Source organism: Chenopodium album, chromosome 21, assembly GCF_948465745.1.
Source record: "Chenopodium album chromosome 21, dcCheAlbu1.1, whole genome shotgun sequence".
Lineage (NCBI taxonomy): Eukaryota > Viridiplantae > Streptophyta > Magnoliopsida > Caryophyllales > Amaranthaceae > Chenopodium > Chenopodium album.
Genome location: NC_137854.1, coordinates 26,938,887 through 26,964,425, shown reverse-complemented (window position 1 = coordinate 26,964,425; position 25,539 = coordinate 26,938,887). Strand labels below are relative to the sequence as shown.

General features: G+C 33.9%; 1 pseudogene across 1 annotated transcript; it reads left to right on the top strand.

The window, feature by feature from the left end:
• Window positions 1-6,508: 6,508 nt before the first annotated feature.
• LOC145601916 (mitotic spindle checkpoint protein MAD1-like) lies at window positions 6,509-25,290 on the top strand (annotated as a pseudogene). Its single transcript, XR_014104468.1, has 16 exons — window positions 6,509-6,950; window positions 7,686-7,786; window positions 8,037-8,197; window positions 8,387-8,584; window positions 8,686-8,778; window positions 9,636-9,758; window positions 12,090-12,337; window positions 16,134-16,305; window positions 18,581-18,691; window positions 18,779-18,982; window positions 20,566-20,728; window positions 22,999-23,089; window positions 23,168-23,237; window positions 24,339-24,467; window positions 24,732-24,770; window positions 24,875-25,290. The product of XR_014104468.1 is annotated as a mitotic spindle checkpoint protein MAD1-like (transcript).
• Window positions 25,291-25,539: the final 249 nt, after the last annotated feature.

Here is a 25,539-nt window from a genome sequence, read left to right as displayed (position 1 = left end):
TAGGCGTAGTACTCTCTTGCTCTGCTCTAGTGTTCTTCTTAGATGCTCCTGCATAATAAAAACATTCACAGTTATTCATCATCCATTAACTAAACAGGACACAATTACGTAAAATATGTAGTACATTTAGGCTTCTATAGAACAAACTTACTCTTATCCTCTTCATTCAGCAAATCCTCAGCATTGTGCACGGCACAGGACATTATAGGATCTGGCAATGAAACAGTTTGTCTTGCAGTTCCATGAGACTGCTTCTTTAATCCTTGAGTCCAATCGCATTCTCCACGAGGGAATAATAAAGGATATTGTAGTGGATCATAACAGCCATAGTTATGATATATCCTATGAGACTCTTCACCTTTTCCATAGACTAAGATATGAGGACCTAAGCTCTGACTGGATGATGCATCTTCTTGCCATATTACCGCAACATCATCCACAGCAGGAGCGTTGTAGACACGCTGATCTAGCACTGTACTCTGATTCAGGATAATTTTTGTGTCTACAGTGAGTTGCCTTTCCTTAAGAGACCGAAAGAACACTACATATGGATTCTGCTAAGACACACGCATGAGAATATCAATCGCTTCTTGCCTCACTTCTGTAAAACATTTAAGTCTATTTTTAGCCTCATCCTGTCCATCATAAAAGTACAGCTGCAAATATTTAGGGGCACCATTATCAGGTAATAAATTTGGAACAAAATGATACATCTGCCCGTGCATCTTAAATACATATATGCCTTTATATGTTCCTGCATCAAACTTCCCTCCTAAAGAACTAAATGCAAATAAGTTATTGTAAAGCCTAACATAAGTTCGGAAGTGAACTGCATCTTCATCTTTTGAGGTAAACAATCGCTTAAGTTCTGGAGGGTATTCATTTGTTGCAATTTTGATATCTCCATCACCACAATAGAATTTCAGAGTTTCAAAAGCAAACTTCTTTGCGCCACATTTCACAAACCGTGCAGGAGACGGTAATTTCAGAGGTGCAATTGAAAGTGGTTGACCAGACACAGCAACAGGAATGACTGCATGAATACAAATTCTATACATATGAATAAACAAACCATCCTCAAATAACACAGCAATGACAAATACATATTTCTATGAAAAGTAGCTACTCAGCAACCTACACTGTGGCTTGGGTTTTGGCTGAGATTTCCTTTTCTTGTGCACTGAGCTACTACATAGAAAGAAAACAGCATTACAACCGGTATCATTCAAAAAACCTACAACACCGATTAACAGACCATGTACCTCTTTGGTTGTATCTGCGCCATTTCATCAAGACTACATTTTTTTTAGTTACACGTGATCGTGATAGCTTCTTAGGTCCGTGCTGCTTACTGAATTCAGTGAAAGTATGGCAACAGAAACCAAATGAATCAGTCATGTGGTTTCAAAACACAAGCAACTTATATATTCTCCGGAAATACTGATAAGTACCTTAAGGATGCCTGGGCTGTTTCATTGCTAGACGTAATAGGCACACAATCTGACAGTATTCTGCACACAAGCCTATGCACATTTAAAAATCTCACAAATTCAGAAAATTAATCCCCTTCAATATATAAGAATACCTATCAGACTGCACTTCCATGGATCCATTCAGTAACCGATTTCGTTTCGAAATGCGTGAAACAGAAGGTTGTCTGGCTTGTTGTTCACTTGTAATTGACCATGAAACAAATTCAGTTTAATATTGAACTCACACCTTACTCCAAAAAAGGCCTTATATACAATTGGCAACAATGTGTAAAAATATACCTATATTTAGCTAACTGAGATGCCTGTTGGGAAGCCTTTTTCATTCTGTCATAACTTTTACGTGATAAACACGGAATACCATACTGACAATCTATGAAGTTCAAAATACGTTTATTTACTAAAAAAGTAAAAAGCGCTACATGTACATATTAATAAGTGCACTAATGAAACCTAATTGCATTCCACAATACAATTCATATCACTATGTAAATAGGAAGGCAGTAATACCCATAAATAAAGACACCACCAATTTCTGCTAACTTCCAGATGCAATAATAGGAACACCGATATTTTGCATCATAATATATATGCTTGGAATCTGCATCCCAAAAACAATAATATGCATTTAATTTCATTTGTAGATCACAAGTTATGCAACAAGTATTAAACATGAGCAACATAACACTGTTAATCAACATACATGATCCAACATGTTAATCACAACTAACACTAATAATATAATTAAAGATATAACAATTCATTACATATGGAGAACTACTACATAGACACTTAAAGCCATAGTTTCATTACAACAAAAGGAGCAGCAATCCTATATATGCTGCTCTAATTACCTTACAATACAAACACAGGAGCAGCACTCTGCCTCCATACTAACATTATCAGGAACAAAACCAACAGTCCCCATACCCTAACAACACTTTCTATACAAAATATGATACAAATCAAAGGGAATTATCAGCTGGCTTTAAATATACACAGCAAAAGGACACAAAAATCATCATCCCCTACAGCTAAACATAACTAACTAAGTCGACTCAGAACCACAAAACAACTGTCCTAATTCCAGCAAACCAGATACTGCCTGTCCCGAGGTGCCTGCCTCTAATTCTTGTTCATGAGCCACTTGTAGTAGTTTCTTACACTTAGCTGGAGTAACTGGCAGAGTGCTCCCAACGGGGACATGGGCAGCTTCATCAACTGGGGCTACATTTTCCTCATGAACTACGGACGATTTAGCAGGAGCTTGTGGAGGAGCATGTTCCAATCGGTGAAGATGTGCCTTTAAAATTAAGTACTTCTCTCTTAACAAGTAGCACTCTCTACTCATCTTCGCTGTAGCTCCATAGTTAGCATCAACTATCTCAAGGTTATACTTACAAGCTAAGTAAAACACAGTCTTCTTCGAAACCCTTTGCTTAGCAACGCTTGCTGAAGCACAGAACTCACTAAAAATGCATTCCATTCCACTATTACTTCGGGGATAGCTAATCATAACCCATGAGACAAAGCCATGACCCTCTACCCAAGTTGTTTCAATTGTTGTTACAGATGCAGCAGTTTTCCGCACAACAATCACCAACACTTGTGCATAATCAATGGATACATGTACACTGTCCACACCCAAGCCATGTCTAGAGCTCTCCTTTGCAACTGGCTAAGGAGATTTCCCTTTATTTTGCAATAATTCAGCACATTTGTTCCTAAACAGCTTCAAACACAATTCATGGAGCCTAATCTGATCATATGTAAAGTCAGATACCTTAACACCAAAAAGAAATATCAGTTTTTTCACAGCCTTATGGGCTGCCCTTTCACGGGATTCCTAGACTGTAGTTGCATCACCACCAAAGAACGTTAAATGTGATCGACTATTTGGCCGAACATCTTGCACCCAGGCATTATTCCTAGCACTATCTATGAAACCATAAACTGGTGCTGGGAACTGCAGCTAAGAAGTTATCTTTTGCAAAAGAGGCTCAAAAGGAATGTAAACCTTGCTGGGTCTTGCAGGCATAACCTGTAATGGCAACACCCATATTTAGACATACAGTCATTGCATCATCGCAGCAGCGGACATTTCCCTAAGGACATGAAAACAAATACAAACACCATGCTGGACACTACATCCAAGGCACATGGACCAAAAAACAACTCAACATCCTTTTTTTAAAGACTATAACAAACAGGATAAGCTATGTACCATTTTTTTACTTGAACCAACCTGAAAACATGACATAGAACAACTATAAACCATTTTTGGCTCGATTTACTTTTCTCATCCAATTTCTATATATACTCAAGAAAGAAAGGCCTATGTACTCAAGAAAGAAAGTCCTACTCTCATCTAAGAAGTAAGCTTGAATACCCAAACAACACATAACCCATCAAAAAAGAATAAAAGCCAATTGTAATACCTTCCAACCAACAAACATAAAGTATTAAAGCCAGAATACCAACAGTGTAACAAACAACACAAATAAAGACATACATATTTCAATTCAAAAGCAAGTAAGCATAATAGAAATGTAAGAGCATATGCATTAAGGAGCACACCACCTGGAAAACGACAAGTACCCAACACTAACAAGAAGATCCACAGTGCTTCCAACGTGCCTGAAAGACCCACCAAGAAACACAAACAACCCCCACCCCCACCCCAAAAAAATAAAAAAAAAACCCAAAAAAGAAGAGAAAAAGTTAAAAAAAAACAAAAGCTAAAAGGCAACATACAAATAAGCATTAATTATTAACCACACAAACACAGGTGAATATCATCACAAACAAACTATGCAAGCATATCTCTAATTTTAAAAATTTACAAGAAACAAACTAACTAACTGATAAAATACATCTACTACCCAAGAGTAACCAAAAACATTCATGCACAACTAACGATATACGCCCAAAATTAACATTTATAATCTGTAAGAAGCAGGAAGCACAGAAATAACAAAGTAAAACACCTCTAAACAGAACCAGAATCTATAATTATTAATCCAAAACATTAATGCATGCCTAACAATGTACACCATCATATACATACAATACAATAAGGCAATTCTTTCAGCCAAATTTTAATGCTAAATTCTAATATAACAGATTCAAAAAAGGTGACATTTTTTTTAAAAAAAAAAAACAGAATGTAAATTACCAATCTGTAACACGAAGGAGGAAAAAAAAGGAAATTCAAAAGGAAACAAAATAAACAGTACAAATCGCACTTACAGAGATGAAATGAATGACTACTGCTACTCTAGAATCCTCCACACAAACCACAAATGAGAAATGAACTAAGCTAATAATCCCAATATCACCGACTTAAGCAATGGAGACAGTGAAACAGTAGTAGAAAGTACAATAGCTCAAGAGTAAGTTACCTATTCCCACTCACTATACATGCAATACACCCTAAGCCTAATTACGGTAACACAATCTGATTAATTGAAACGAATATCATAATATAATTAATCATGCATTATTGAGAGCGAAAATCAAATACACAAATAGCAATCCATCAAGCCTAAACTGTGCTTACAACAACATAAGGAAACATTCAACTCCTAATGGGCAATTAATAGGAAATTTCTTAAAAAAAATAAATAAATAAATTAACCTTAGCCTTACCTGTCAGTCAGACACGACAAGACACCTAAACCCACCCATGCAAGTAAAAGAAAAACCACCTATGCAAGAAAAAACGGTCAACACAATCTTGGGCGAAATTGGAAAGGTTTTACAATCGAGGGCAAGAGTGTAATAGCTCAAGTTTTTACTATTCATAAGAAAGCACTGTTACTAAGCTACAGTGATTTCACACTTGAACTTTTATATGGTTTATAGATATATAAAGAAGAAAAAATAAGCCTGATCTCTCTTTTGTGCAAATTATTGTTTGACTACTAAAGGTTGCAATTTATTACTACGTTTAAAATTTTGTTACAACTTTGTGTTCGAGATCTAAGCTAGTTATTTAAAATTTTGAAAATTCACATTATTATGTATAACTAGTGAGTAGCCCGGGCGTTGCCTCTGCTTTTGTTATTGTACAATGGGAGAATTTTATTTTATGGATTTTGTATTTTGAAATTGTCTTTGTCAAGGCTTTTTTTTTTTTTTTTTTTTTTTTTTTTTTTTTTTTTTTGTAATACCCCCTATTTGTTTTTTAGTGCTTGCAATATTATATTACTGTTGTGTAAACAAAGATTGTTTAGTTTTGATTTTTTGTAATCCTTTAATTGGTGTTTTTTTTTTCCTAAGAATTTTGAATTTTGACATCGACATTGTCAAACCAAACCTCTTTTTTTTAATTTATTATTATTATTATTATTATTATTTTAATATCCCGTGAAGTCCCATCAACTTATATCCCAAATCCAAAGCCATCAACAAAACACCAATTTTCTTAATCATGGTTACTCCACTCATGTAATTAATCAATTTTATAAAGTATAAGATAGTTCTGGCACTTCAATTTTACATTAATGAAAAAAATAAAGGTCTTCTTTTTTAACAAATAAAAATAAAAAATAATTGGGAATAAAGAGTCAAGTTGTCAAGGTAATTCAATACCCGCCTTAAATCATTAATACGGATAATGCCTATCTGTCGTTTTATTTATTTTTTGCTTTGAATGAATGTGTGTTTTATTTTTTAATAATTTAACTATGTGGTTTATAGTTATGTATATTTCATTTTTCAAATTTGTAACATATTTGATAATTGGCTTTAAATGGTTGAGTAGTCAATTTTATTATAAGTAGTTCGAGGTTCGAATCTCCTAGTCTTGCAACTAGTGCCATTTTGGCTTGGCAGATGCACAGTTTCATACAGGTAATTTTTTTAAAAAAAATTTTAATAAATTTATCTAATGTGTATCCTTAAAATTCTTGTATATAACATAAATATATTTTCATGTTAAAGTAATGGATTTTTTGACTTAAGTATATACCCCAGTCCACCACAGCACCAGGGCACCAGCATTGAATTGGTGTTTTTAAAAATTCAAAGAACTCACCGCTTCTCCGTCCGTACAACCCTCACACAAGTCACACTTCATATTTGTTCATCCCTTCCAATTCCAGTTCCAATTCCAATTTTGATACTCTAATACAACTAAAAACAACACGCAGAGCGTGAAATTGTAATCATCAAATTTGGCGCCTTTCAGTTCATTTCAAATAGTCGATAGCAAAAACCCAAATTTGCAATTCCAAAAACACACAGAACCCTAGCATATCATACTAAGGAATTGAATTTTGACCAAAAATGATATTGAGAACTCCACCTCCAAGGAAACGGAGGGCCGAATCTATTCCTCCGGAAGATGATTCTCCCGCCGGCCGCCTTGTCATCTACGAGGATCCTCCTTCGCCGCAACCCGAATCTTCTCCTCTTCCTTCCGATCATTTGCTTTGTACCTATCAATGCCGCCAAATGGTATGGTTTCTTATTATATAACTTTGCTTTGTCAAATTAAATGGTGGTTTTATTTGCTTGATTTTATAATTGAAGCAATTGTTGGTACTATATACCAACAATTGCATAAAGAAATCAAATGCAGTGTTGATTTTTATGGTTAATGCCAATTCATATTTTTTCTAGTGATTAGCCTAAATTTATTTGCTTGATTTTATAATTGAAGCAATTGTTGTTATATATTACTCCTGTATGCCAACAATTGCATGCAATGTTGATTTTCATGGTTATTGCCAATTCATAATTTCATGGTGAGTAGTGTGTTTACCAACTTTGAGGTAATGGCAGGACACGAAATGTTCATCATTGCCTTAGCTTATTTGAATAATAAATGCTCCTCGGTCCGGATTTAAAGTCACATGCGGAGTATACTGTTTTAGTATGTTGAGATAAATTTTTACATTTTGTAGAATATGAATAGATTTTGGTACATAACCCTTACCTAAGTAGGTGAGAGATGGAATATGACACTTTGTGTGACGTATATTAGCGAGGTTGTGATGAAAGCAGAAGGTTGCAATGTGACTGATTGACTATAAGTTCCAGAAGGTGGAGGCTGGAGCCATGGAAGTAGTAATAGAAGTTTCTTTTTGGTTGCATACTTGTTTGTCTTGGTCTTTTATAGTTTGTAAATGTAGCCGTTGATGGTTTTACAAATTGATCGTGTACTTATAATAGTCTTGTATTGTCTTGCAGGTTAAAGCTGAGCTTTTGGATAATTATGCTAGCATGGAAAAAACAATTGCTGAAAATCAGTCCAAATTAGCGACATTGAGCGACAAACCTCTTGACAGCAGGTAGTTTATGAGAAATTTTATTTGAGCAACATATTCTATGTATTGAACACTTTTATATTCTGAATAAAAGTTGAGCTTCACATTAACTTCTTTTTGGCCTTAGAGTCAAATAATTAAGTCAAGGAGTACCTGTTTCTTTCATTTTTTCTATACTTCATCTATTTATTATGCTTTCGGGTTCCTTCGTATGGCATTATTGCTAGCAATAGAGATGGAATTGGTTAAATGTCTGCTCATAATATCATTTCAGAAGAAGAAGGGAAGAAATATCGAGATCAATTTCTGTATGCTGAGCAGGAGCTTGCTGCTGCTAGAGGCCGTGAGCAGTCACTGCAGGATAAGCTCTTGAAGGAGATCAAGGAATCTCAGGAGCGACTGACGAAACAAATACAACAATGCAATGAACTTGAGGCGAGTACTAACTTAAGATTTAGGGGTTGTGATATACTATGTTAGTGTTTTTGTATTGTAGTTTTTACTTGCTTGAGATGATTTAATTAGTAATAGAAAGAATAAAGGAGACAAATTTTACTACAACGAGATATAAAACTTACCTCAATGTTATTAACCTTTGAGCTCTTTTTTGGAATTGCATTTCAGGTTAAGCTCCAAAAGGAAGAAAGCATGCACAGAAGTTCAGAATCTTCAGCAGCTGCTGCTGAAGAAAAAGCTAAAAGTTTAGAGCGGAAGCTAAACCAGCTTTCAGACAGCACAGAAAGAGAAAAGAAGCATCTACAAGACGAACTCAAGAATTTAAAAGGAGATTCAAAGCTTTCTATGTCTAGGTTAAGGGCTGAAGTGAGTAGAAATGATGGATTTTAATTACATTGTTCCTTTCAAAAATCTATAATATATATTTATCATGTTTCTTCCTAATTTCTTTTGATCATTTTTTTAAGCTTGAAAGAGCGCAATTCCAATCTAATAATGCTTTAAAGGAGTCAGAGCAGTTAAAGGAGAAGCTGGAAGATGTTAGCAAACAGCTCAATAAGGTTGGAAAAATTCTATATATTTTTGCTTACTTTATGTCATCCCATAGGTGTCATTCAACCTCAAAGGGGCTTACTACAAACTATTTTTTTTTTTAATTTTTTTTTTCCTGCATTGCCATTTTTGGCTCATATTGCAGTACCTGATTCAAAGAATCAGAGAGGAATTAATGGATTTTTTGTGATTTAGAATCTTCTTAGGCTTCTTTATGGGATCAGGTGGAGTTTTTAGCCTCTCTTTAGGGTTTAGACACATCTAATGGGAATATCTATGTCATATCCTTTTTGATGCATTGTGAGTCTGGAATTTTTTTCCTTTTTCTATATTTGCCTCCATGCTTGAGTATGATAGACTTCCAGTCCTTATCCCCTTTTGTAATTTCAGTCTCATTTTAAAAGAATTGTATATCTTAACTTGTGTTTGTGTGTATGTTTTGTGTATGCGTGCGTATTTCCCCTTTTTCTATATATATATCTTTTGAAATTGCAATATGTAACCATTATCCTCTTCCTTGAATTAGTCGAGGTTTATAAAAGATTAAATTTTTGAATGAAATTGCTATTGAAATGCTTCGTAATTGATTTTTAGACTATTTAATGAAGATCAAGAATAAAGGACTAAACAGCCCCAATAAGGAAGTGCAGAGTTTTACTTGTATATATTTAAAGAGTTTATTATGTATTTAATAACTTGCTTTAGCGGAGTCCAACTCGTGATTTTCAGGAGTGTGGTGGCATGGTCTAGTGTTTCTATTCTTTGAAAGTTTATTTTTAATTTGTATGTGTTACAAATATATATTTTGAGAAGACTCCTTTTCTCTTCTATACTTTTTATTTATAGTATGTTGTGAAATTTGCAGTGTTTGCAAGAAAAGAATGAGCTGGAAACAAAAATATCAAGCTTTACATGCCCAGAGGAGGGTTCTGGTTCTTCTCAGAATGATGTCTTAGTGAAGCATTTGCAGGAGGAGCTAAGAAATTATGTATGTGTATTGTATTTTAAAGTCATTTTCTTGTGCCTTTTTCTTTCAATGCATGTATAGGATTTCAAAAGTCAAGGCTTTTGTCTCACCAAAAGAATTATTGGTAGGAAGGGAGAGGGGCTGTGGCTGCAGGGTAGCTTGGAAAATCTGCAGCTTTAGTTTTACCTGCAAGATGTGGCTCAGGCTTGTTCTCTTAGATACATTAAAAGTTGTAGGGATTAAATTTTTTTAGAGTTTTTAGGCCTTCTGTCAAAAATGCTCTAGTTAAATGGTGAATCCTTTATCTTAACTGGTAAAGCTTGGGCAGAGATGAAATCGTAAGATGTTTTAGTTATTGCTTCTTTCGTTGCAAACTGATTTAAGGATTGATGGGTGTCACATCAGTGATAATTAAGGACATATTGGGAAACGAGAAAGATGGATTAAGAATTGTTAATTGGTATTTCTGATGGTTTATATTTTAGTGATTCTCTTAATAATTAATCGAGTGGAGTTCTCTGTTGACATGAGCAATTGGGTAGAATATGGTTCCTTGGAATTGTGAATGTTTTATGAGGGCTTTGACTTTTTTTTTTTTAATTTATTTTTTATTTTTATTTTTTATAATTCTAAATATAAAAGGGAAATAATTTGTCGAAGGAGATTAAGGCTAGTATTAGTCAGTTGTATAGTTGTTGCCTCAGTTCCTAATTTTCTCCTCTTTTTCTGTTCCTATAGCAACCTAGATAGCAGAGACAAGGTGTCTGCTGGTGGATCCAATCTTTTGTTTTCCCTTTTACTGCCTTAATTTTTTGTAAGAGCAGAGGAGAATTCCATATTTTGTAACTCTACTTCATGTGCTGTACTATTGTTACGAGTGTTGGTAGAATTGAGCAGCATAATTTACTGGTGGCACCTTATGCACTACGTTGCTCAAACCCAGCTGTTGCTCAAACCCAGCTGTTATGGACTCAGTTGGAGGTACGGCCATCCCATAAAAGTGTACAACAGGAGGCCCAAACCAGGAGAGAACACCGGTCATCAAAGGGAGCAAGTAATGGTCATCTAGAAGGGTTAATGATGGAGACAGCAAGTTGAGTCAAGACAACAAGTTGAGTTAATCTCAACAAAGAAGAAGGGACAAAACTAATTAAGAGAACATTAGGGGAAGCAAGCAGCTAGTTTCATTTATGTCTTATTTTGGTTTTGCTATTTTAGTGTTTATCAGTCACATGTATTTTCTTAGTATTAGTAAAACTTAGTATAAGTAAGGATGGAGTGTAGTAAGTCAAGTATTGAGTGAAGAAACCCTAAGAGAGGTAGTAGCCTAAAGCTACCATGAGATTGATGACCTCTTGACAATCCTTTGTAATCGTTTAGTTTCGTTTAATCAATCAAGTAATCAAGCTTTCCCCTTAATTCGTGTCATTAATTAGCTTAACCTCGCCTTGAGAAACCGGTCTTTGACAATGTCCAAGTGTCCGACTAAACAATTTTATGAATTTTTTTCAGGATTTTGGTCATAGAATCAGAATACGACATATACTTTAATTAAAATATAGATTCTGAATAACATAGCTTATGAGGGTAATTAATTGAAGAAAACAACAACAAAGCCTTAGTCCCAAAATGATTTGGGGTAACATGATTTGTTACAAGTTACCGTCAATTGACCGAAGAAAAATGATTAAAAAAAAAATCAGTAGGGGTCTTGCAGTAACCCTTTTTGCGAGTGTTTATTTATTTATTTATATTTTTTTATACTCTATGGACAGTTGGGCGCTTGATCACTGGTCTTTCCTGAAATTTGTTTACTCAATTGAGGCGAGGCTGGTATAGTGTTTCATTGTATTCTTGGTCCCTAGAGGATTGACGGTACACTGTCTCAGTATTTCATTTAAAAAAAAAAATCATTTCTGAATCTAAGACAAGTGGTACTTTGGATATGTGTGTTTATGAGGCTGGTATAGTGATTCTTTCTTGTAGCTCTTATCTGTTTCTAGTTCCTGGGGAGTATATTGCTGTGGATTCTCTAATTTTTCTGCTCAATATTATTTGAACATCACCTAAATTGTGGGTTGGGGGGGGGGGGGGGGTGAACAAAGTAAGTTCATAGATAAAAGGGTGTTATTATGTCACTTAATAAATCGTTTAACATAAAGCCAGAAGTGTTAGAGATTCTTTGCATTTAGATAAGCTCTCTCCGTGACTGTGTAAAGTCGAGGCTTCAGGCATTGGTCTCATTGCTTTTTTTGTTGTCAGCTTTTTTCTGCTTGTTATCTGCTGATAACTTGACATGTGTGGTATTGATTCTCACCAGATCTCTTTATTCTTGGTTCTGTACATTTATAGGAGTGTGAAGTGCTTGAGGCAAGGAAGTTGAAAGCATCTCATGAGAACATCGAGTTGTTGAAGGAGAAGCTCATAGAAGAAAAAAGGCGGAGGGAAAGAGCAGAGGCAGAGCTAACCAAGTTACAAGAGACTCAGTTAAGTATGAATGTACTGGAGGATGAATTGGCTTCTTGGAAGAAAATCTTGAAAGAAATTCCCGGAGTTGAATCTTCTGACGATGTCCCCCTTAAGTTTGTTGCTCTACAGAAGTATGTGCCTAAACTTGCAGCACAATTTTGATTTCTATCTTCTTGTTCAATACGTAATTTATGCAAATATGGAGCTAAAACCCTTGGAATTCTAGAAGTACATATGTTTTCTGGTAGCAAACAAAGGCTTTTCTCGCCAAGTTCTTAATAGTTCAGTAGTCACATTTGATAGAAAAGCTTAATTAAGTATATTATTGTATGCTTGGAAAATAATAAATAAATAGAAATTACTGCCTCCATTGCTTAATGTCCTTTACAGTTTCATTCTTGACACTATTTACAAATTACACTTTGACCATCTTGAGTAATTTATAAATAAGGATTTTATGGAAGAATGTATTCATGTGTTGTCTTGTGAGATTCGTCTTATTGTGCACTTTTGGGATCATATTTTTCATATATGTAACAAATACATACTTAGAGATATTAATTGTTAAAGATTTGCATTGGTAGTGTAAGAAAGTAAAGTGTTAAGAACATTTAGGAATAAAGGTAATACTTCCTTATAGAATACAAAACATTAAAGCGTTGAATAGTGTCATCGTGATGATTCAATGTACCATATGGATGTGTATAATTTGGACATAAATCTATATGCCATATAATCATGAGGAAAAAATTGTATTCTATAACTTCCATTATGTAATTACCCATAAATTCTATTAACAAGTTCCTTTAAATTCCTTTTTCACATGCTTGCAATATCCTTTTTAAGTAGTACATCATACCTTTTGAATGGCGAAGCATATGGCCTATGGGGGATACCATGTTGTTTTATTTAAATTCATATTAGAATATCAATATGTTATAGATAGGTAACCAATTAGTCTAATATAAATGGCAAATTGATCTAATATAAATGGCAAATTGACCTGATTGAAAAATGTTAGACTAGATGTGACCCGAATCCCATCCCAAACGTGGGAGACTAATCCAACCTAAAATTAGCTCGAACATTAATAACTCGGACTAAAGACCCTCTTAAAGATATCCCCAATTGACTTAAAATGAAGTATATTACTGATTTAAATATTCTTATTATAACCATCTATTAACTTTAAATCTTTTTCAAATGTGGCATTTGCATTGACTCGTAGGGACTTTTTGAATCGGATAATTAAAACTTTAGAAGTTTATTTAGCTATGAATTGAACTTAGTAGAATGTATTAGAATTGGGTTGACATCCAATGAGAAGGATCTTATAATGAGAAAAATGAGAAGGAATCTAGACCATGCAAATTTAAGTAACGATCAAATTTCATTTGTGTAAAATTATGCTTCCATAGAATCTTATTTATTCTTCCATGCACCAGGTTATGATATTTCTAATCTTGGAAAAATAAGAGGAAAGATGACATTGGAAAGAGAAAAGATGAGGGAGAGAGAAAAATAATTTGTGACTACCACCGCATATGAGATTAGCTAAAAAAATCTCACGTTTTGAACAAAAAATATGCACACTTCTTTAAAAGTATAAGCAGATTTAGCTTAAAAATATAATTATTGCACATTTAGTTGAAAATTTATGCACATTTAGTTAAAATTTTATGCACATTTACTTGAAAAAATGTGCACATATAGCTTAAAAATTATGCAAAGTTATTTTTCAAGTTTTCCCCTCCTTATCGCTCTTTGCCACAGCAGACTTTCTCTCCTCCATCAAGCTTTTTCTCAGCTTTCTTTCTTCCATATCCATTTTCTCTACTTAATTCCTTTCAATAAACCATGCATCTCACACTCAAACATAACCCTAAATTACTAAGAAGAACAAAAAGTTACTCACCGAATTTAGAGTTCAACTAAGTGAAAAGTGAAGAGATTAAAATTTCAAGAATTGAAATGAAGTAAAACAAAGGAAAATAGAAAACTTGAAAGGGATGATTAGGGAGGGGAGAAAGAGAGAGAGAGAGAGTGAGAGAGAGAGAAATGGGGGAAATTTTCTCGTATTATTGAATCATCTTTTCATCACACTTAGAGATAAAAAAATGGGAAAAGTGATTAATATGGAGGAAAGAGAAGGAGAGGAACAAGGGAAGAGAAATGGAATTGGGGAAAGTAGGTTTTATATTATTTACATCTTTTCCATTAATAAAATGTAATGAGAGCCATTAGATCAATTTATTTGAACGCACTAGATTACTTCTCATCCTTCTCATTATAAGGTCTTTCTCATTTGACCCTAGATCTATTAGAACTAATCTGAATATGTTGGAACTTAGTAGAATATGTTGGAACGCCAAAATTTAATTTAGAACGTATTTTAGTTTGAATTAAGTTGAAGTAGTTTATTACATGGGTTTCAGAATAACTTACTCTACCAAACTAGTTACCAACGTCCAACGCACTAAGTTGATTATTAATATATTCTCCCTTAGACTGACTTGTTTGTCGATGCACAATTTTGACTATTGATACATTTAATTAAAAGATTCTACTTCTTCCATCCTCAATTATTGTCTAGTATTCTATTTTGGTCAGTCCTTAACAAAATATATTCCTGATAATTTCACTCATGTAACTCATCCTACCCATTTTTTGTTGGTCCCTCTACCAATTTTACTAGTATCACTCTTTTTCTAGATATCTCATGTGATATGGGGCCTCCTCTAACCCTATCTCTCCTGATCATATTTTCTTACCCTTACTTTTCCACTATCTACCAAAAAAAAGCTACACTACTCTACTATTAATTCTTAATATATATGCATGCCTAAGCCTAAAGAGGACAATAATTTGAGGACGAAGGGAGTTACATTTTGAAAATATACATTAAGATAAACCTATTATCTTACGCACTAATATTTGATTTCATATAACCCCCTGACACCTTTCCTTCCGCTTATTCTTCTCAAACATTAAGTCTAAGGTTCATGGTTACCCTACATTTTGTTTTTATTTTGTTCTTTTTGCTGTCAGGTAAACAAAAAAATTGAACTTATTAAATTTGAGAAAGAAGACTAACTTTCATGGATGAAATGTGATGTGCAATGTTTATGAAGGAGAAAAAAAGTCTCATGTGCTGCTGTTGTGATGCCAGAGATTAAAATTCCGTGTTATTCTAAACAATGTAAAAGATTATATAAATATTATTTGACGGGTACTGCTGTCAATTTATATTCTTTTGTTTTGTCTACTAATCCATCAAGATATAGAGTTGCTTATCTTATAAAGAGGTTTTGATGAACGCTGGATATGTGCTGTATACATATGGAATCAAATCAAGGCTGTTTAGTTACTTGAAGGTCTTCATATAAAAGATTCTCAGATTAGTGTTATTGTGAAAATTTGTTCTGGCACATGTGTTTATTAAAATCATGTGCTTGTTAATCCATTATGGTCTATTATGTTACTGCTATACTTTGTATGTTTAAGTATAGTTAGTGTTTACTTTCATTGTTTAGGCACTGTAAATGCTGAGTACCTTTTTTTTTTCCTCCAGTGATTAATATAAAATTATAAGGTTCTATGAAAAGTGTGCTCTTACCATCTAATAAGTATGTTTCCAACATTCATTTGGTCAATAAAGTGGAATTTCTCCAATTTGTAAATTCATGCCACAATCGCAGTAAAGCTGGCTGTAACACCTTTGAGATGTTGCTTCTATGACACCGACCATTACTGTGATCCTCCCGACAGTCGTGATATTTTTTAAACATGAGCACAAGTTTAGATGAAGCTGGACTTTGGGATGTGCCTCTTATATATCTGCCTTATCTATCTGATTTGTCCATTTGTGCTAATAAGCGTGCCACAGTATGTCATGATTTCATGCTGAGTGTTTTTTTGGTGATACAGGGAGGTGATAGACGGCATGGCAAAGCTAGGAGAGGCAAACACACGCTTGAAACAACTTGAGGTAGCTCTAGAGGGTGCTGAGTTTGATAAAAAAAATGTTGAATCAGAAACAGCATTAGCTAAGGAGAGGGAGGAATTGTTGAAGTTAGAAATTAAGGAACTCAAATCGAAAGTATGTTTTACTGTAACTCTTTCCTCTAATTTTCTTTCAAGGACTTCTATACTTTAATCAGATTGACTGTTACTTTGTTGCTCAATTGACTGCCCTTTCCTTTCCAGTATTCTGGTAAATTAACTTAGATTTTTGGTTTGCCCAAATTTCAATGAATCTTTTAGTTTTCAGTTGATTGATTGTTGTTTAATTGGTCTACTGCTGTAGAGTTACAGGTGGTCCTTTCACAAGAGGTTATTTTGAGCAAGAAAAGGTTGAGAATTAGAGTTCTAGACTAGACAACGTTTAGAATCTGGGAGACATTTTACCTCTGTTTATACTGTTGCCCCTTGTTCTTTATGCAGTTTCTCTTAAGTGCTCTTATGTCAAAAAGTAAAGGAAATTTAAGAAGTCTGATATACTTATAATTGGAATGAGTCTAAGAGTTGCTCCAGAATCCAGATAGTAAAATAATGAATTACAGCTACCAACCCATGACTCTGAGCTTAAAGCTATTTAACCTTACAGATAAAATTAAATTCATTCGTATGCATCTTTTTTCGTGGTCTGTCAATGTTATGATTGTAAAGTGAACCTAAAAGTGATGTGTCTTAAGTAGCTATTTATAACAGTATAATCTTCTTGAAATATTTTAGAATTGGGCAATGCACTAATGCTATATCTAATTGTAAATATAATGAGGGAACAAATAAGCCTATGCTTAGTACAGCCTGAATGTTGCAGCCCACCATCTTGTAACTACAAGAGCTGAGACTCATGTTAAATTCTAGGATTTATGTTCAGCACTAAAGTGCAGCCCTAAAAGTTACAATAGGGTATAAGTCTGAACAGAATCACTGTGAATAAAGGTGCTACTATGAAAGGAGCTACATTTTGTAGTCAGGTAAAAAATATGTTTGTACAAAGATATAGAAGTAGAAGATTAATTTTCAAATTTATTACGAATTATTTTAATTGCTTTGAATCTTGAAAACTGAGTAAAACTTGAAAACCTTTGTCACCTGAGCCCAAAAGGAAGCTATATGAGTTACCATATCCTACAGAAAAGGTGGATTTTAAAATGATGCTCAAGTTTGGTTCAAACCACTTACATGGATGCATAGTAATTTCCTCTCCCTAGCCAGTTCCAGACTTTTCAAGCTGCACATTTGCAACAGATCTGCTATAATTTAGGGGCAAACTGAAGATTCCACAATCCTCATGCACATGGCACCTAAACATGAAAGAAGACTTGCGTACATAGTACCACTATTGGACTCTTCATTTCACTTTAAGGGGGTGTTTGGTATCAAATTAGAAAATGTAAGGGAATGGAAACAAATTAGGAGGGGAAAGGGTAATATATAGTGTTACCCTTACTACTTGTTTGGTATTACTAAGGAAACGTAAACAATGATAACCAATCCCTTTCTTCTTGGTGATTGGGGAAAATTTAAAGGGAAAATACAAAATAATCAGCAATTATAGCAATACATACTATCAATTTCAGCAAAAAATCGAAATTATGGAAATTAAATAACAATCTGTATTTCGAGATATAAAATCATAATACAAACAATCAGAATGAAAAATATACAAATTCAACACATAATCAAAATCTAGGGTTTTTTTCGACAAAAAATTGAGAGATAACAAACCTGAGATTGTGGATTCTTGGTGATTTGAAATAGGTAATTGAAAAAAAATTGAGCGAAATTTGGAGAATTGCTGTTTTCTTCAAAGAATTATCAGGAAAATTGTTGAAAAAATTTGGGAATTCTGATGAAAAATGTCGAAGGAGAGGGGAGAGGAGAGAGGAGAGAGGAGAGAGGAGGGAGAAGAGTTTGGTTTTTTGTGTTAAAGCCAAGTAACGTTAATTGTTTCCCCAAGATTTACCCAGGAAACAAAAGGGTGGAAACGGTTACCACAAGGTAACGGGTTTTGTTTCTTTACTCGTGAACCAAACGCATTGTAAGGGTAACGGAAAGCTGATTCCGTTTCCACCTCTTTAAAATACTCAAACCAAACACCCCCTAAATAGTGTCTAACCTAAGGACATGCTGATAATGTATAAGTTTTAGCACTAGGGAATCCTATTTAGTCTCATGAAAGGCTTGCCGTCAATTAGATTGAGATGTTGGTGTCTGAGTTTTTACATGGAAAAGTTTTTCGTGTCTGAGTGAGGTTTGCATTTTCTATTTGTTCAACTTTAAATACTTTTCATTGGTTTCCTTTCCGTCTTGTTTACCCTATTTTGCACTCATCCTTTGTTCTTATTTTCCTTTGAAAAATGCAGCTATCATCAGTTAATGAAGAAAGAGATCAATTAAGAACTGCTTATAATGAACTGAAACAGCAAACGAATGTAGAGCCTGGTAATGAAGCTGTCGGGAGAGCCTTAACTCAGGTTTTTTCAGTTTCCTCATCAGTTTGTAATTACTGTGCACTTGCATGGTTGTCTAAGTAATTTATTTTATTTGTGTTCTGAATTCAGGGGCTTGAATCATCTCTTGTCCAAAAAGACACTTACATCAAAGAATTGGAGATCAATCTTAGTGAACATAAAGCTGCTGATGATCGTCATCATAACGAGATTAGGATGCTGAATGAGAAGCTAAACAGTGAAGCACGAAAAATAAAGTCTTTAGAGAGAGAGGGTGACCGACTTCGTTCTGAGATTGCTCTTTTGGAGTCCAAAGTATGACTGCTTATTACGAAAAAGAAAGGAATTATTGCTTTAAAGTTTTTGTATATTCTTTACTCTAGTTGAAATTTGTCTAGTTCATTTAGGTGTTCTTGGATGTGTGTCTTGTACTGTGATAATTACATGGAAAATCATTCATTGTTGCATTGTTGGCTGTCAATGTTCCTCTTGAATGTTTTGTTTAATGTGGTTAGGATACAGTGTGTGTCCACCATCTTTTTCTGAGGCATTAACTTAGTCTGCATGCTTTAGTATATGTATTAGAAGTAGCATTAATAGTAGTATTAGTATTAATGTTGGTAAAGTATTAGTATTAGTGTTATTATTAGTATTAGTATTAGTATTACTATTAGTATTAGTATTAGTATTAGTATTAGTATTAGTATTAGTGTAAGTATTAGTATTAGTATTAGTATTAGTATTAGTATTAATGGAGTTTAGGTAATGGAAGGATAGTAGTGAAGGTTACAGTTGGTCTTCATAAATAAAAATTTCTCCATGCTTAATATGAAAATCTTTGGATGTTACCGTTTTAACATAAAGACAAAACCATAATTTAATTAAAGAGAAGTTCCAAACGATTAAAGTTTGAATCACATGTTGCAAAGTGCAATAGGATTCTCAAGCATGGTCCATACTTTCCATAAACAAAGTTTAAAGCTCTATACGTATGGGCTTAGAAAGCAAAAAGTTCTTGGACTATTATTACCTGGTCAGGAAAGCTGTAGTGTGATAGAGGCATGCTTGGAAGGTTACTGTCAACAGTTCTATATGTAGCACATAGTTACAGGTAGTGATTGGTTACGTGTGGTTATCTATTGATGGATGGTTATATGTTGTGGGTCTGTGGTTAGTTGTGGGTGCTGGGTGGTTATTTTTCTATATTCCTTTACCTCTTTTATTTTTAGGGTGACATGTATGCACATTATTGAAGTGTAGACTGATACTAGTGGGAAGTGAATATTGTTAAAAAATTGCTGGCATCAATTTTCTCTTCTTTGAAGTTGGATTTATTTGGTACACTGGTACTGGACCACAAGCCCAAGTTAAGTGTAGGGGCAGAAAAAATGCTAATAGTGGCATTTAAGATACCTAGAGCATCAGTCTTTTGCTGATTTTCTTGTAGTCTCCTTGGCAAGATCAATATATAACTCAAATGCTCCTGTACAATTGTATGGCTGATGTTCAGCGTAGTGTGTTTTTTTATTTTTTTTTTGTGGGTGGGTGGGTTGGGGGGGGGGGGGGTGGAGGAGGATGAGAGGAGGGGAGGGTTGTAGGAGCTTACAATTGTTCTTCCCTCGTCTATGTGAGCAAGCCCACAAGTTGATTGTGGCTTTCTTTTGTCATTGACATTGTCTTGTAATGATGTGTATGCATGATATGTTAAGGCTAGTTGGGGAAGAGCTTTGACTTTGTAAAGGACAGGTGCAGGTATGTGCATTCTACAACAGAGAGTGAACCATAATGTTAATATGCTACCAGCTATATAGTGCCTCTTTTTTTTCTTTTCTTTTTTCTAATTTTTCTTTTCTTTTCTTGATACAGCATTATTGATTCATTTGTTTTCTTCTCTGCAGTTAGGACATGGTGATTTTTCATCTGCTAATACAAAAGTTCTGCGAATGGTGAATGCTCTGGGGGTTGAGAGTGAGGCTAGACAAACTATAGAAGCCTTACAATGTGAACTTCAGAAGGCTAATGAGAAACTTCAGGTTGTGGAAGAACTAAAGAAACAATCAGGTCCAAACTATATTTACTTAACTTTATTGCATTTTATTCTTGCGATGATTCACACAGTTCCTGAAATTAAAATGTAATTTTGTTTTTCATATCCTGTTCCTTCCTTTGGCTGTCATTTCAATTATTCTCTTTTGTATGTAGCTAAACTGCTAAAGGATATGAATAACTCAACTTTGGTAGCATTTGAAGCTTTCTATTTTTCAACCATGATTTTCTTATGAATGTTAGTTGGGTCAAACAAGTATCCACCATCTTTTATCTAAAGAAAGGATCAATTTGATATTGAGGAAACCTTGTTAGCTATGTTACTTGGGCTCTTCATTTCACTTTTAAGTACCCGTTTCGTATTTTGACACTTCAAAATGGGTAGGACACTTCAACCGTTTTTATTTGACCAAAATCGTTAAAGTTTGTCTCAAAATTGTTGAGTTAGATGCTTGGATTTATATACGTGTCAGATTTGTGTACCAGAGTCAGAGCAACTTATTGAAAATTTCCCTTCAGGTCTCCCTTTCCATGGTATATTACCATGTCAGTCAACAACACAATAAATCCCTTTTTATGGAATAACATTTTATAGGTTTCAAGTTCAAAAGTTTTAGACTTTGGAAGAATGTATGAGTGCCTCGTCATTTGTTGATTCAGCATTAGAAATAAACGTAGCATACATACCACTACTCTTATATGAGGCGAGGGTTAGACGCATGCAGTCTGTAATAAGACTCTTTGAAGCTGAACACAAAATTGCAAAGTCTTTTTTGACCTTATCTCTACAAAATAGTGGAGTATTTCTATTAAACTCTTGACTCCCTGACTGTGTATTGCACAAATTAAAGCTAAAGGATTGATGGTTGAGATAGTAGATTTAATAAATTGTAATCGTAAACCAAAGTGTGATTTAGTGAGATAGTTGACTAACTCATTGTACACTGAAGTTGAAAAACCCAAGTGTTGCTCAATGACTTAGAGAACTTGAATTTGCTGAACTTATGTTTCCAAACACAATGAACTTGACTTATTTTTTGTTAAACCTTAGTGCAAAGCATCATGTGCACCCAAATTCTAGTGCCTGCTAAATGGGTTTTTTAGAAAAGCTTTTGTTCCTAGCTGGTCTATTAGAGTTTAAGAGAAACTAATAAAAAACATTCATATTTAGGAAATTTCTGTTTAATTGACCCATTTCTTTTTCAGGTAATTTTTGTTATGTAATATTCCTATTTACTGTTAAATAAAAAAATTAATTAAAAAACTCCACAATACTCCCCCTATGTTTATGACCCACCCACCCCTACATATCCCACTTCTGACTCTTCCACTTCACCAGGACCCAGTCACCATTCCCACGTTCTTCATGTTTTTCAATTACAACCTCCATCTCCACCCCCTCTCCTTTTTTACCGGCATTACTAGGGAACTAAGGAAGTATTAAACACTCTGTTTCAGTATCATTTGGTGAACTATGTGTCCTCTTATTTGTTTATTACTTGTTGCTTCATTCTGTCTACTATATGGGTAATGATAATGAAACATACGTTTCTGAAAAGATTCATGAGGGAATATAATAATGTTTTTAGAGTCTGAACTTATGCGTCCTGGGAGTCTGGGACCAGGGTCTTACCTTGAATGTGTCTGTCAAATGTAAAACAGGATTGGACTTTTCACTTTTAATATTCTGTTTACATGGATATTTGATCCGCTTCCTCCATAACGACATTAATTCTCTTATCTGGAAAACATTAAACAGCTAGCAACTAGTAAAGCATGAAAATTACTTAGCTTTTCGTATGTTTATTACAGAACTTACAACAAATTATTAAAAGGCTCCCTGATTCCCCCCCCCCCCCCCCCCCCCCCCACAAAAAAAAAAATGACATTGAACAGTATCCTTTTAACTAGAAACAGTTATAGGCTGACCTCCCCAACCAAGGCTATGTTTCAATAAAAATGATTCTTTTGTTTCTTTATTTCTCTTTTTCACCACATTTTTAAGGTAGGCATGCTGAATTTTTTTGTTTTTAGTTTATATATTTTGCATTGGCTTTTTTTTTTTTTTTTTTTTTTATTTATTTATTTATTTTTAAATTTAATTTTTCATTTATTTTTGGCTACTTTGCCCTCTATGGTGCAGCTTCTTGCTTTTTCCTAAGAAAATGGATCTTTGTTGACGGTGGAGCCGCCTTCAGGAATTAACATTTTTTTTTTTTTATCTTCTTTCTTTTTTTTTTCTTTCTTTTTTTTTTTCTTTTTTTTTTTTTTAATAAATGTAACAGCTGATGCGGGGCAGCTAGTGGACTCTTATATATCTGGTAAAATAGTGCAGTTGAAAGAGCAAATAGCAACACTTGAGAAGCGTGAGGAAAGGTCAGGATTAGTAGCTGATTTGCTAACTTTAGTCTCCATATTTCGACATGTACTTACATGTAAACTATTGTGGGCCAGGTACAAGACTGTGTTTGCTGATAGAATCTCAGTTTTCAGGAGGGCATGCTGTGAACTTTTTGGTTATAAGGTATATTGCAATTAAAAAAAAAAAAAAATTACACATCATAAATTGTAATTTTAGAATAGTCTTGAAGGCATCGGCTTAAAATGTTTTTGAGGAAAAATATCCTATTGTGAAACAAAAAATTACTCCCTCTATTCCTAATTGATTATCCTATTTAGAATCTACACATTTCTCAATGCAATATTGTAACTAACATATTTCAAGTTACGTATTGCAAAAATATATAAATAATATATATTTGGAAACAAAAAATCCCCTTATGATGATGTTTTGAAGTAATTCCTCTGTTCCCCTAATATTGTACAAGGGGGGAAGACACAGGATTTAAGATAAGGAGTGAGATAGAGAAAAATAAAGAAAAGTACCCATGTGAACATGTGCATGTATGGTAATGTTGCAATACATGTGAAACTTCTTAAAATGGTAATTGTTGTAATATTAGGAGAACAGATGAAATATATGTTTATCCTTAATATATTAGGTGGTTCCATTTGCATTGGAATTTCCACTAATTTCAAATTAGACAGTGAAATATAAATGGAGGGAGTACATGTATTCGTCTTTCTTTGATTAAAAATAATTTCTTCTTTCTTTTCTAACATAGTATTATCCGCTGATTGATCAGAATACAATTTTTTTCATAGATGTAGAAAGTGAAATATTTGAGATTCAGAGAATGCAAGATGACTTGGAGAAAATTTACTCATCAACCCTTAATTTTCTTCTTATATTTTTATTATGATAAACAAGTAAATCCTACAAATGAAATTTCAAAAATCTTCTTAGGTCTGATTCCTATGGAGTACAACTTTGGTTGCTCCTGCAAATAGCAATTTGGAGTAAATCTGTTGCATTAGTAGATGTGTAAATTAATATTAACATGCAAGTGTTGTATCAAAGAATCTATAATTGCTAAGCAAGAAATTGATGTGATCGAATGAATTGAAAGTTTGAAACTGCTAGGAGCGCAAAAGGGAGATACACAAAAGTGTTTATAGGTTTTGAGCTGAGATTCATTTCATATGCAATTTTGTTCAGATCTAATTTATTAAGTGTGAACATGTGCTGAGTCTCATTTGCATCTACTCATACATGATTTGACAGATTGTTATGGATGATCAACATCGTCCAAATGGTATTCCTATAACGCGTTTCACGCTTCAATCTATCTATGCGCAAAGTGATGATGAGAAGCTAGAATTTGAATACGAGTCGGGTAACACAAACATTTTGGTAAGGCAAATTATTTTATGATCTTATAATATGGAAATAAACAGCTTAATACATTTTTGATGTTGTGTATCAAGAAGTGCTAATAACAAGTGAATCTACATGAATAGTGAAGCTCTGACAGCTTGTATGATATGTAATATCCTCCTGCATACACACTATCTTCTAATGTTTTATTGGGAGACTTCAATCTTCACAAACTTTAACTCCTGTTACTGTGTTTTTCAATTTGATGCTGTATTAATATATGATATTTGGATCTTGTAGATAAATGACTATGCAAAACAGCGTGACATATCGCGACAGGTAGATTACATGGAATTCTAATTACAAGCCGAAGCATATATAGGTTTTCTCGTTGAATCTTTTCCCTTGAATTGAGGAACAATTTTCCCTCTTTTTTTTTGTAGGTTGAGATGTTTATTCGAAAGCTGAACTCAATTCCAGCTTTTACAGCCAACATAACTATAGAATCTTTCAATAGGCGCACTTTATCCTAATGTAAGTTAATAGCTTTATTATATTTTAGTATATCAAGATTTTCATTAATTCGTTCTTTGGGTTATCCCTTTTATTACTAAATCTTAAAATAGAGGATTGCAGTCACTGAAGGTTGCAAACCTTTTTGATCTTAAAAGCTGGCATTGTCTTTTTGCGCTTTTGAGCTGCTAGGATACAGTTCACAGCTATGTTGTGCAGTTTGCTGAGCAAATGTAGTATATACCCTTGTATCACAATTCTGAAATTTTTTACCTGTGCTGTTGTGTTACTGCTGTTAAGAAAATCTAATGTGGACTCTAGGAGACAATGGTCTCGCATCTTCCAATGTTGATTCTATTCAGTAGCAATGAGAAAATTCCTTTTTTAGAAAACTTCTTTTGTGAAAAAGTCAAGTTTTGTTTACCTATTAAATATTTGAGATCTTATTCATTTATTTGTTGATTTAATTTTATATTTTCATTTATTTATTTATTTTAAAAAATTGGTTGTTCCTTTTCTGGCCTTAATAGCCACACATGAGCTCTAGCGACACCTGACCCATGCCAAGTTCTGTTATTCCAATTTCACGGTCGTA